We start from the raw sequence: 14,721 nt of genomic DNA, 5'->3' as shown, positions 1-14,721 counted from the left end.
AAGAGGAACACCATCCTGAACTTCGTAGCAATGACCTCCAGTATCAACTGCAAATGATAAACTATTTTCTTGGAAGTAACTCTCCTCCTTAAAAAAAAGCTCAGTACTAGAAGTATGTCTCCAATTTCCACTAAAGATTTTACAAAAGTTGGTTCTGGTCACAAGTCTTTTTTTTCTACTTTTGTCTTTCAATACTTTGACTATTTTATCCAATACTTTTGTTCTCTTTAAAATCAAAATGAAAAACTTCTGTTTCAATTTGAAAGCAGTATCCACTATACTTTCAATACGCTGCTTCTCTTTGAATTGGAACATTCTTCTTTTATATTTGCAGCATGTTTTCAATAAATTCTGAATCACTCTAGATCGAAAAAGTCTCTGATGAGTTTCTTGAAATTGTTTTTGTCTCCGAGTACCAGATACTATTTCTTTATCATCTTTCCTTATCCTCGTATTTGAAATTGAACTCTGCTTCACCTTACTTGAAAAATTCTTCTTTTTGCTTTGTGTGATGTTTTTCTCATTAAATGTTCGTAATATTTTTTTCAAAAATTGTCTTTTGCTTTTACTCAAACAGTTTCTCTACTACTCATATTTTTTCTACTTCAAGATCTTTCCTTTTCATCAAATATATATTTTTCTTCTCTTTTCTTTTTTTTCACTTCTTCTAGGCATTTCCAAATTTCAATCCAAACAAAATAATTTTCTGAAAAACAAAAAATAGATTCAATTATTTTTCACATTTCTTCACTATGTTAAAATAATAACATACAATTGCAAAACTTCCACTAACAACTTCCAGACCCAGTGCTGCAACGTGATGGAGCACGACAGATGAGCACTAGGATGACAAGTAGTGCCATAGAACATACAGCAAGTATTTATTTAATTATTTACATACTCCTTTACAATTTATATATAACTGCACTACCTCATACTTTTCACCTTTCTGCCACACCCCACCACCCCACACCACTTTCTCTGCAACCCACCACACACAACTTTATTAATAGTATTTTAAAATGTTTTAATCTATGTACTTAGAATGATATTATCAACCAAACAGCACACATAAAAATTTCCATTATTACCTAACAATTTTATCAACAACTTCGCAAACATAACACTGCACCCAGGGTTTTAACTGGAGAGGATGTCTGTGGGGATGTGACCACCAGCACTTTATTTTTGGGAGCCTCGAAACTGGTCTTTATAGGGCTTTATTTTCCGACCTCACAAACGAAATCTGTTTTTTTTCTTTATTGCACTGCAGTGACACTGTGAGAGCATGCACATTTCTCACTATTTAGAGGTGCAGACATCATGCCAAGTGACTCGTATTGTAGGAGAAGGGAAATCCTTTAAAGAGAGCCATTTTCTCTCAGTATTTCCCTTCTCTTTTTGCAATGCACCAGCAACATCATCGTGGGGTGATTAGCAGACAGACCACCAGGCGCGCAACGCCCATTGCCCCGGACTCTCTAACACAGCGTCCCAGGCGCAGACACAGAGCCGCACCCAAGTACTTCACCGGTCTTTTTTGTAAAGGAGACTCTGTTCTTTTTCACCCCTTTTTACAACCCCTACATGCCCACTCTGCCTATTGCTAAAAGAATTAGGCTCCTCAGAAATCTCCCTCTGGTTGCGCCTCTGCTAATGACCACAACAAGGCAACTCCAGCACGAACCTGCTCTCACCTTACACACAGTCTTGTTTTAGTGCTACGAAAACACACACTTTGCCTGCCTCACTAAGTTCTCACACCCCTTCTTTAATGTGAACATAAAAGCTTTCCAATTACTTTTATATTCCTATACTGTACTTCACATGGAAATATAGAACTCAAGGTTCTCACCACCCCAAATTAGCTCTCTGTTATACTTTCTCAAATATACGAAGTACAGGTATTCAGAATCTGTCAGTCACAGCCACTTTAAAACAGTGTACCTATAAACAACTCGACAAAACGTTACGTTTCTAAATTAAGGTATTACACTTAAAAGCTCCTTTACATTTCTTTCACTAGATGTACCTTTGTTTAAAACACCACCAGAGAAGGGTGCTGAAGTATGCTCCACAAAGAGTAACTCAAAGCTTTGTTATTCTTTATTAAAAAATCTGCCTGTCAATGCTTTTCGCAAGCCTTTTTAACGCCTTAAGAGGGTAGCTGGATGAGTATAATACGTCGTATTTAAGGTCGGGGCGGACAATGCACGGAAATAAGAACGTATAGTTGAATAAAGGTCGAGTGGATGCATGGCCAGATGCATCAATGAATAGATACATAGATCAATGTATCAATGTATGGATGGTTGGAAGGATGAATGAATGCAAAGACCAGTACTTACGATAGACGGGTGGGCTGATAAATGCTTAGGATTGATTGTGGGACAGATATATCTATTCATAGAAAGGCGTATCGCTGCATGAATGGCACAGTGCTTACTATAGGCGAGTGCGCTCATAGATGCTTAAGATAAGCGGACGAACAGATTTATGTACATATATAAGTAGAAATATATGCATCAATTAAAAGATGGTTGAATGGCGCAGTGCTTAGGATGCATGGATACTATGCTTTAATTGGGCCGGGTCTGGGGACCGGCACTTATTTTCAGGCAGCCTCCAAACGACTCTCTACCAGTCTCTATTTTCGGCCCTCTCAAAGATAGTCAATTTTTTCTTTTTATTACACTGCAGTGACAGCATGCACATTGATGTACGCATGCTTATTTTGCTCACTACTGAGAACTGGAGACATCACGCTAGGTTACCCACATTGTAGAAGAAAGGGAAATCCTTTAAACAATGTTTTTTTCCGAACCTACGATAATTGGAGAGGATTTTCTAACGCACACAATGATACTTATCTTGATTTAGATCACGCCCCAACTTACATAGCCCACACCCCTTTAAGAGCGTTGCCCCCCTTTTAGAGCACCCCACTTTTTTTTCTTCCACTTAGAACCCTAACTACACCATTGTAACAAACAAACAGTGTAACCTTCCATTAAAATCTACAATGGCACCAAGTTTCATAATTTTCCATCAACGCTATCAGCCTTCTACCACAATACAAGAGTGTCTATCAGCACAAAGATGTCTTATCCACAGAAATGTCGTGTAATTTCTGTACCTGTCTGCTGGAACACTCATCACCAAAACGTATTAAAATATGGGAATTTGCCAGAAAAACATATACCATACCATAAACCGATTCATAAATGGGCATAGTGCCACTGCACCACCCTCTTCCCCATCCTTCCTTAACTTCACAAAATTAAAGAAAGAGCCACACCAAACCTAGTAAACACACTATACCAATACAAGAACTTAATTTCAACAACTGTCTACCAGAACGCTCATGAGCAAAGCATATTAAAACATACAAATTTGCGGGTAAAACATATACTATGCCATAGGGCACTTATAAGTGCTCCCAGTGGTACTACATCACCTTCAGTAGCTCGACATCTGCACATTACTAAATTCTGTGTTTTAATCAGAAACATACCCACCTGCCCCACACCCACCCCACCCTTCCTTAACTGTACGAAATCAAACAGAAACCCCCACCATTCCTAGTAGCGCCACTATACCCATACACAGGCTTAATTTTAACAGGTGTGTGCCGGAACACTTATCAACAAAAAGTATTCAAACATGCAAATTCGCGGAAAAAACATAAACAATACCATAGCACGGTTAATAAATAGGCCCACTCAAACTACATTACCTTTACTAACTACACATGCCCACGTTACAAATATCCGTCTTATAATCAGCAACATACGCACCTCCCCCACCCCCACCCATCCCTTGCTTAACCTTACGAAATGAAACAACGAGCCCCTGCACTCCCATTACCGCCACTATAGCCATAGATAGACTTAATGTCAACAGGTGTCTGCCGGAACGCTCATCAGCAAAATCTATTAAAACCTGCAATTTTGCAACTCAAACATACACCATACCATAAGACGGTTTATAAATAGTCACAGTACCACTACACCACCTCAAAACCCGCCCTTGCTTAACTTTAAGCAATAAAAGAAAGAGCCCCAGCAAACATAGAAGCGCCACTATAGCCAAACAGAGGCTTAATTTCAACAGATGTCTCCCGAAACACTCATCAGCAAAACGTATTAAAACATACAAATGTGCGACTAAAACATATCCCATGCCATAGGGCGCTTTATAAGTGCTCCCAGTGGTACTAGATCACCTTTAGTAGCTCGACATCTGCACGTTACTATATTCTGTGTTTCAATCAGCAACATAATCACCTCCCCCACACCCACCCCCGCCCTTTCTTAACCATACGAAATCAAACAGAAACCCCCACCATTCCCAGTAGAACCACTATACCCATATACGACATTAATTTTAACAGGTGTCTGCCGGAACACTTATCAGCAAAAAGTATTCAAACATGCAAATTGGCGGGTAAAACATAAACCATCCCATAGCACGGTTTATAAATGGGCCCAGTCGAACTACACCACCTTTACTAGTTAGACATCGATATGTTACAAAAGTCATTTAAACACTCTGTAGAGTGTCTAGCAGGGCATGGGGAGAGTAAACAAAGTTCTAATTCCCAAACTTTTGATATACAGTCCCTTTACTGTATCTATATTAAAGATATTAAATGGAATGAATAAATTGATGAGTGTCTCAAAAGGGATAGTGAAGCTCACCATCAGTAAAACACGAACCATTTCAACACCTACATATATCAGCCACAGCGACACAGCCTCACAAATAGTATCACTTATAATCACATGTAGTTCTCTAATGTCAACAAAGTCATACAGAAAATATACCGCACATTTACATTTTTTTATCTCTCACACATTTATAAAATTTCTCTTCTAAAGAAGCACTACCCAACTACTTCTATTCCATAGGAACAGACAATAATTAATACATTTACTACCATATATTTTAGTATATCTACCTTTTTATTATTCACTAGTCAGAAACTACAAAAACTATTCACTATACCCAAATGCAAACCAGAAACCAAATTCATATTTAATTCAACTTAGGCACATGATTCAAACTATGCGTACATATAAAAGGAACGTATCACTTTTCCTATCTCCATCTCCTCTCCATGTAATCTCCAAACACTGTACACGGCCCCACTTCACAACAACCTACCCTGACTTACATTCAAACCTACCTCTCAGTGTCAAAAACAAGACTACAACCTGCCCAAATAACATTTCTGTATTTCGTTTTATCGCTTCTAACTTAATAACACATGTCTCCTACCACCACCCCATCCCACTATTTCCACAAAAAGTATCAGTTGCAAACGTACAACATTTTCTTTATCTCCTCAAATACATTACAAACTCAAATTAATGCTGTACCTCATTTTCAAAACAATACAGTCCTATGCAGATGACAAAGTACACTTCTCTGTGAAAAATTCCTAAACATATATAAAATACTTATATAACAACAGCTCAAATATTTTGCATATTTCATAACCAATATCAAACACCACACTTTACTAACACTATATTACTTTGAAATAAAAAATACTTTAAAAATTGAAAACATCACCTCAAATAAGTGAGGTATTGCCTAGAGTGTGATGCTGCTAAGGGGAGGTGGTGCGGGACTCGGGGATTAGAGCGTGAGTCTAAATTGTGTGCCGCTGCAGTACAGCTGTTGAAGTAGTTTCATCATGTGTTTATAACTACTAGGACAATCTACTGACCTGTACTTGCCTGAAAGTTCTGGGGTAAGGAAAATATGTGAAGTAGCGTGTAGAGTCTCATGCTGCTAGCAGAACTGCTGCCGGACTCAGGGATGAAAGCGTGAGCCCAAACTGTGTGTCGGCCCCCCCTTGACGAATCACCCCCAAATTTTTAACATAGAGGTTGATCTCAACAAAGAATTAGTTTTGAAAATTTCATGAAGATTCATCAATCGGCGCCAAAGTTATTGCGAATAGAATGTTGCCATTTTCGTATAGTAACTAGGTTCTAAATATAGCTACCAACTGGCGACCGCCAGTAGGTAATATATATATATATATATACATATATGTATTTAGTGTGCCAGTAATTTGTCATACTAGAATATCTTATCTGAGTGGCTGTGTGAGTACCTGTATGGGTGAGTGAGTGGCTGTGTGAGTTTCTATGTGTGTGAATGAGTGTGAGTAGCTATAAGTTTGTATGAGTGGGTATATAAGTGTCTGTATATATGTGTGACTGGATGTGTGTTGCCGGCTCTTGCAATGTCCTGTGCAGCTCACCCCCGGGACATTGTTGTTTGCACGTGGACAAACCGGAATACTTACAGGTATGATCAAACTTGCACAAAAAGACCATAAGAAACGTTTGTGTGGTTGTAACCTTCGTAGGAAAGAAAAGGAATGTTACAACCACACAAACTTCTGTTACGGTCTCATTATGCAGGTTTTATCACACCTGTAAGCATCAGGGTTCATTTCAGCTTATACACATGCATGTTCACTTCACCTAAACTGCGCAGAAATAACTTGAGCCCAAGCAAGGGAACCGCGCCATAGCAGCCTTCCAGCATGTGTTGGGGGCAACTGACTGCACACATGTATTATTTGTGCCCCTTTCCAACACTGCACCCAATCACTGCAACAGAAACTACATGCATTCCAACAATGTGCAGGCAAAACTGGACCACCGGGGCCTGTACACTAATGTTGTCGCAAACTTCTCAGGCAGTGTGCATGATTCTTACATCTTTCGCAAGCATCCCGGCCAAGATCCCCAGACCAGTCCGCCACCCAGCGATGACTACCCGATCCTACGCACCCAGAACTCAGTGCTCACCTGCCACCACCATCGTGTCTCCTAGAGGGCACACCACATGCCGGAACAACTTCCTCAGCCGTCGCTGGATTCCGCAGCACAGGCCCCCAGCGCATCCTGCTGCACCACGCCGATGAGTCATGTCTGTACAGCCAGCTGCCTTTGGCATACATGCGGTCCAGCCGGGCTCACAATTCAAATCGGGTCTTGATTGCCAGGATAGCGTATCAAGGCCACGCATCATCGCAGGCTGCACACACGTTCAGCTCTGGTGGCACTAACTCAGTGCAGCTCAAGTTATCGCCACGTGGGGGGAGGCCCGTGTCGGCCAAAATGCCTTGGCTGCCACCAACTCTGTGCAACTCAAGTCATCGTCAGGTGGCAGGAGGCCAGTGTCCGGCAAAGTGCTTCGGCTGCCATCATCTCTGTGCACCTCAACTCATCGTGATGTTGCGGGAGGCCTGTGTCGGTCGGCTGCCACCAACATAATAGGCACATGGATACACCCAGATAGAGAGTGGGAAAGGCATCGAGCACGTGCGCCCGGCTCTTTTTATTGGCAGGGTCACATGTCCTTTGATGCCTGTGCTGCATGGGTGGGGTGTGGGTGTAAAGCAGCCATGAGGGAGGGGCTGTGGCATGCTGACAACTAGACCTGTGATCAGCAGATCACTACAGGTAAGCCCTGGAACATCTAGCATTGTACTTCCCTCCCTGTAAGCATAAGCAGAGTGGGCTGGCTGAAACGCACATCTTTCATGACTTTACCAATATGGCGGTTTGAATCTGCACACCCAGCGAGATAGGTACACAATGGGTGCGTGACTCCAATTTTTCTCCCCCCCAAAAATATATATATTAATATTTAAGACAACAGAAAACATTATATTATTTTAATAACAAACGAAAAAAATACAAAAACTATTTTTTGGATATTAAAGTTACAAAATTTCACACAAAAAAATCTAAATTAATTAGAAATTAGCATTTAAAAAACCTTAGAAATTCACTGAAAAAAACACAGGTTTCAGGGTTGTTATAGGTAGTTGGACATTTCACTCATACAAAACCAGAGAAATTCCCCCGTTATTGTTAGTTCAGCTAACTATAACTCGCGCCCCGCAATGCACTGCTGATGAAGTCACATATGACATCATTCATGACATGGTCAGTGACATCACTGATGACACCCGATGTTGAGCGCTCAGGCTGGGATCCAATTGTGTGCAATATATATATATATATATATATATATATATATATATATATATATATATATTACCTACTGGCGGTCGCCAGTAGGTAGTTATAGTTAGGACCACGTTTCCATAGGAAATCCGCAACATTCTATTTTGAATAACTTTGGCGCCGGTCGACGAATCCTCGCGAATTTTTCAAAATAGGTGGGGCGCTACGCTCCGCTCCTACCCTGAAAGTCTCGGGGGGATTCGTCAAGCGGGGGCTGAGATAAAAGGGGGGTCCCAAAACGCATTTTTCCCATGCATTTTTCCATAGGACCTTTAGACAGGGCTACAGCCCGAACGGCTGAACAGAATTTAATGAAATTTGGCAGAGAGGTAGTCCCCAGGTCAAGGAAGTGCCTTTTGTAGGTTTGGTGTAAATCTGTTCAGTAGATTCTGAGAAAATAGCCTTTAAATCAATATATATATCTGAGCCAGCTTACGGTGCGCTTACGGTGCGCTTACCGTACGCGTACGGTGACGTGCGCGAGCGCGATTCTGATTGGCCGTTAGATCTTAGTAAACATTCGAATCGGTCTAAACCAGGAAGCGGCGGCCGCCATTTTCTCTCTCGCACACTGACTGGTGTTTGAAAAACATAGTGAATAAACATGTAAAGGGGCTGTTTAGACAGCTCCCAAGCACCTAGACATGTCGAGGGAGTCCCCAACGATCCCCCAAGTGGAAAAAAGCAATTTTAATTTTTGGGAAATTTTCGCCGATTACGCTTACCGTACGCGTACGGTAGCAATATTTAAAAAAAAAACATTCTCCCCACCCCGTGTGCAACTGGAGCCCGAAGGGCACCAGTTGTGCATGCCTTATGTAATCATTACAAAACATATATTTTATATATTACGCTTACCGTACGCGTTCGGTAGCCAATATTTAAAAAAAATAAAAAATATCCACATTCTCCCCACCCCGTGTGCAACTGGTGCCCGAACGGCACCAGTTGTGCATGGCTTATCTAGACATTACAAAACATATATTTTACCTGTCCCAACGATGCTCATCATATGTTTCCTCCATGTGCGCACGGTGCGCGAAGCGCATCGTGCGTTCAGGGCCCATCTAGCGTAACGTGGACACGCGGTGCGCGAAGCGCACCGCGTGCTCACTGTGCACGGAACGAACTGCGTTAAGTGGGCGCGCACGCCACAAATGGCGTAAAGTAACTTAGCATTTAAAAAACCGTACAAATTCACTGAAAAAACCATAGGTTTCACACACGTTATAGTTAGGAATTAGCATTTAAAAAACCTTGCAAATTCACTGAAAAAACCATAGGTTTCACACATGTTATAGTTAGCTGGACATTTTACTGATAAAAAACCAATGAAATTCCCCCGTTATAGTTACTGTAGGCAACTATAACTCACGCGACCGTAATCCTCTGCTGATGACATATGTGTCTTTATGAAAAAAAAATATTTGTAATATATGTATAGCTAAAATTTAATGGAAGAAGACATGGGCAAATAAGTGTCTAAATACAGTATTAGCATCAGCAGAGGATTACGGTCGCGTGAGTTATAGTTGCCTACAGTAACTATAACGGGGGAATTTCATTGGTTTTTTATCAGTAAAATGTCCAGCTAACTATAACATGTGTGAAACCTATGGTTTTTTCAGTGAATATATATATAGATATTACTCCTCCAACGCCCTCTGTTGAAACTCTGGTGCTCTTCATTTGGGGCGGTGCGTGTTTTCTCCGGCAGCGCAGCCGGTCAATATCTCAGCAAGGTACCTCTGTTGCTCAGAGGTTGTTCAAAAAACGCACTCAGTCGGGATTTCTTAATTCAATCGGTTTATTCAGTGAAAGTGGCAGTAGCCATGCCGTACCTCAAACCTTGATTACGGGATATTTTTACAGAGAGAAACAGACATCATTTATTTCTACTTCCTCAAGCATATATATATATATCCTACTGGCGGTTGCCAGTAGGTAGTTATAGTTAGGACCTAGTTTCCATGGGAAAAGCGTTTTTTGATTTGCTATACAAAAAATATCGATATCTGGTGACTGCAGTGGATCCACGAACCCTCCAGAGCACAAACTTTATTCTGATTGGCTGCCAGCACTTATTGAATTTGAGACTATATAATTGAACGACTGAATGGGTTTTGTTTAATGGTGTATGAGAGTAGTTTGTAACTAGAATTGTGATTTCTTTAATCATGATCCACCAAACTTGTTTATTGTATTGACAGATGCTATGGGGGGGCAATATCCGTTATGATTATTAGACTTTGAATCTAAATTAACCCCTTCAGTGCCCGCCCCTTTCCCCGCCCTGTGCCGGCCATTGTATTAGCGGGCGGGGTTTATGACGAGCTGGTCTCGTCATGGGCACAGCGCAACCGCGGCCCATGACGAGACCAGCTCGTCATGGGCATTGAAGAGGTTAAGGATAAGGCTCTAATAGGGATGTGAGTTCATGTTATGGGACATGGTATCAAAAATATATCTTTATGTATAACTGTCATCTCTTCTAGATCTGGCTTATTTGTAATTCTTCCAAGTGGGAGGTTATAGTCCCTTATATACCTTTTGTCCTGTGGAAGGTGGGGTTTATTATTCTGTGACCACCGAAACGCGTCGACACTTAAAGACTACTGAATCCAGCCATGAGAAAATTACTGTAACAAGTTAAAGTGGACAGTAATGAGGACATGAAATCTATGGGAATAGTTGGATCAGGTTCTGTAACAGTACTTTCTAGACTGTGCCATAGGGTCTCCCTGTCAGTTTTTTATGGTGATTTCTGACCTCACATTTTTATGCAAAATATATTTTTAGTAAAAATTGATATATTGTATTTATTGATTATATGATTATCACAATTAGTATAATTTGTTAGTTTTTAATGTGCTTTGGATGTATTGCATTTCCTATGAATTATAAAGTAACCAATGTTTTTAGATGTGAAGTGTAATGTTTACAATGTGCGCCTACTTTTTATATGAATAAAGCTTCTGACGCTACGTTTTTGGGTTTGGTGGCATTATACTTAGTGATTTCAGTGTATGTGCATTCCCCGTTTGAGGGACGTATGAGTCTGAGTGAATTTTGTATGTGTGTAACTAAGTTCTTTCTCCTTTCAAAGGGACACATTTTTTCTCTACTGCCAGCATTTCAAACCAGAAAGTGTTGGCAGCCATCTTGTGATTCGGTTGAACCGCGTTACAAGACAAAAGGTTAAAAAATGAAGAAAAGGGGGCAGGGTAGAAACACCCTGACCCTCTAGGCCTGCTCAGGGGTCCCATAGGGACCCCCAGGGCCCGAAAAGCATTTAAAAAAAAATCTGGTGGGATTCGCGTACCGTGCGCAAATCCCATGCTTCGATTTAATAAGCACCCGGGTGGGCCAGGTCCCAGGGCAATGCGGAAGATATATGTGGGAGTCCATGGGGCACCCACAGCCATGGGGACCGCTCCCTCCCGGGGCATGATTATTAATGTGCGGGGGGCTAGTGGCCCACCGCAGCCCCGGGGACTGCCACCTTCCTGTGGCCTACTTCCCAAAAACAATGCGTAGGGGGCTTCTGCCCACCCCCATGCTGCCCCAGGGATCACCACCACCCCATGGCAATATTAATAAAATGTGGGAGGCATGCGCCCCCCGCAGCCACAGGCACCACCACCTCCCCGGGGCTTTTTTTATAAAAAACAATGCATGGGGGCTCCTGCCCCCTCACGCTGCCCTGGAGACTGCCACCTCCCGGGGCTTTAATCAATGGGGAGCAGGGGGGCATCACTTCCCCCCGCGACCCCTAGAACCACCACCTCCCCAGATCTTCTTTTAAAATAAAAAGGTGTGGGGGCTCCTGCCCCCCACACCCCCACCTCCCCAGAGGATTCATTAATTAATTACAGGGTCTTTAGCGGCCCCCGGCCCTGGGGACTACCACCTCCCGGGGTTTTAAATCTGTTGGAGGAGTCCGGCAGCCTCCTTGTGGAGCCCTTCTTGGCCCTGGGGACCGCCACCACCCCAGGGCCGGCTCCAGCAATGTCCTGGGGTGCCCACTCCCGATGTATTGCAGTTAGCTATGTCCCGGACTCCCGCCCTGTCATAGCAAACAATGCTTTGCTTCATGGAAGCGAGAGCAAGATACCTGCTCTCACTTCCAGAAGCAAAGTAGCAGCTCCCTCTGTCCAAAAGCAATGCCGGCTCCCGCAGGAGGTGGGGAGTTGGTTGGGACCACAGGGGCATTGGGGCTCCCCCCACGGTCCCCAACAGTGAGTCCAGGTCCTGGAAGATGGGGTCGCTTGGGCCAAAAATGGCCTGGGAGGGGGGCACTCTGCCTCCCTCCCTGTTTTAATTTTTTTTAAATAACGCACCTCTTGGTGCACTGCTGGTGGGGCGATGAGGTCCCCTTGTGTCCTGAGGACCTCAGAACTAAAGTGGACTTCATCTCCCAAGCCCCAGTGTCCCAGGAGGCGTGCTTGCATAATGGTGTTAAAAGGGGCTGTGGCCTCTGACCACTCTCAGCAATTTAGCTGTGTGGGGCTTATTAGAGGTAACAGGAGGGTTAGTTGGCCCCCAGGGACCCTCAGGAGGCAAGGGAACTAAACCCCCAACCAAGAGTGCGCCAGGAGGCGTGTTTGCAGAGTGGTGGAGAAAAGGGGCAGGGCCTGTGTCCACCTCTCAGCAATCCCACTGTCTGGGGCTAACTTGAGGTATCTGGTAGGCTAATTGGCCCCTAAGGAGCCCCAGCAGTGAAGGGGACTTTCATCCCCATCCAAGAGTGTGCCAGGGAGAGTTTTTTCAGAGTGGTGAGCAAAGATGGGTGGCCTGCTATGAGAACATACCAATCCTGCGTTGTGGGACTTACTGGAGGTAAGAGGAGGGGTAGTTGGCCCTCAAGAATGTTGGGGACTTCAGCCCCCCTGGTACCTCCTGTAAGTCCTAGGCAGCGGAATTCCTGAGTGCTGGTCGGAGCCCCAGTCTCCTTTCTCCACCTCTCTGCAAACGTGACTACTAGTTAAAGAAGCATTTGCAATGTAATAGGTCTCGCATTCACGAAAGTTAGGGCTATTGGCATAGTAAATGTTTAAGTTTTTTACTAATGTTTTTTGGAGTGGAGTGGATGTAGGTTGGAGTGGAGTGGATGTACGTTGTGTTGTCCCTCTTTCAGTAACCCTGTCCCCTCTTTCTGCACCTCTCTTGCTTGTTTCTGTACCTCTCTTGTCTCTTTCAGCACTTCTATTGCCTCTCTCTGCACCTCTGTTGATTCTTTCTGCACTTCTCATACCTCTTTCTGTGCCCCTCTTGCCTCTTTCTGCACTTCTGTCGCTTTTTTCTGTACTTTTCTTGCCTCTTTCTACATTTCTGTTGCTTCTTTCTAGACTTCTCTTGCCTCTTTCTGCAACCCTCTTGTCTCTTTCTGCACCTCTGATGCTTCTTTCTGCAATTCTCTTGCTTCTTTCTGTACCTCTCTTGTTACTTTCTGCACCCCTGTTGCCTCTTCATGCACTCGTCTTCCCTCTTTCTGCACCACTCTTGTCACTTTGTGCACCTCTGTTGTCTCTTTCTGTACCTCTCTTGCCCCTTTCTGCATTTTTTTTGCCTCTTTCTATACCTTGGATGCTTCTTTCTGCACTTCTCTTGCCTCTTTCTGCATTTCTGTTCCTTCTTTCAGCACTTCTCTTGCCTCTTTCTGCACCCTGTTACTTCGTTCAGCACTTCTCTTGCCTCTTTCTGCACCCCTGTCTCTTCTTTTTGCACCTCTCTTGCCTGTTTCTGTACCTCTCGCCTTTTCTATACCCCTGTTCCCTCTTTCTGCAACTCTTGCCTCTTACTGCAGTTCTCTTTCCTGTTTCTGCTCCTCTCCTGCCTCGTCCTGCATTTCTCTTGTCTCTTTCTACACTTCTCTTGCATCTTTCTGCAAATTTTTTACTCCTTCTGCACCTCTTTTTTCTGCAATTGTCTTGCTTCTTTCTGTACTTCTCTTGCCTGTTTCTATATTGACATGGGAAGTGCAAGCTATCAAGTTTAAAGGTCCGCGTGCTGTCGTGGCTGAGGTATATGTCTTTTTGTACATGTATTCTCACATGTGTTATGGATCTGAAGATGGTAGCTTAAAAAGTGGGTAGCTTCTCTTATAGGTGGTCAAATCTTAGTTCTGCTCTATCATTCGGTTGCAGAGGCAGACATGTCTTATGTATAGAAGTGTTATAGAGCCCCTCAAATGTACTATTGAATACGCATGTGCTCTGTATTAGGAGCCGAAAGATATACATACACCTTCTGGTATACAAATTTACAGAGTATGCTGTTTGAAACATCGATATTCAAGTATCTGTATGTTTATTTTTATGTAACATGTCACCAGGTAAAAGGAGAGACACGCATGCATACCTTAACAAACTTGGTCAGACTTACAACAGTGATATGGGTAGGATTGCTGTTTTAAATTTGATAGTCATAACATTCTGAACAGTTGATGAATAGTGAACCTTCAAGAGAAAAGTGAGGTTTAAGACATCTAGGGAGAAGGATTAGTGATTAGGCTACTTTGTATGAGTCTGGGGAAAGGTACAGTCAAAGTAGGCCTCTTTCTGCACCTCTGTTGCTTCCTTCTGCACTTCTCTTGCTTCTTTTTGCACCTTTGTTCCTCTTACTGGACTTCTGTTGCCTCTTTCTGCATTTTTCTCACTTC

Source organism: Triturus cristatus, chromosome 6 (assembly GCF_964204655.1).
Source record: "Triturus cristatus chromosome 6, aTriCri1.1, whole genome shotgun sequence".
In the NCBI taxonomy this organism is placed as follows: domain Eukaryota; kingdom Metazoa; phylum Chordata; class Amphibia; order Caudata; family Salamandridae; genus Triturus; species Triturus cristatus.
This window is presented reverse-complemented; position numbering follows the sequence as displayed.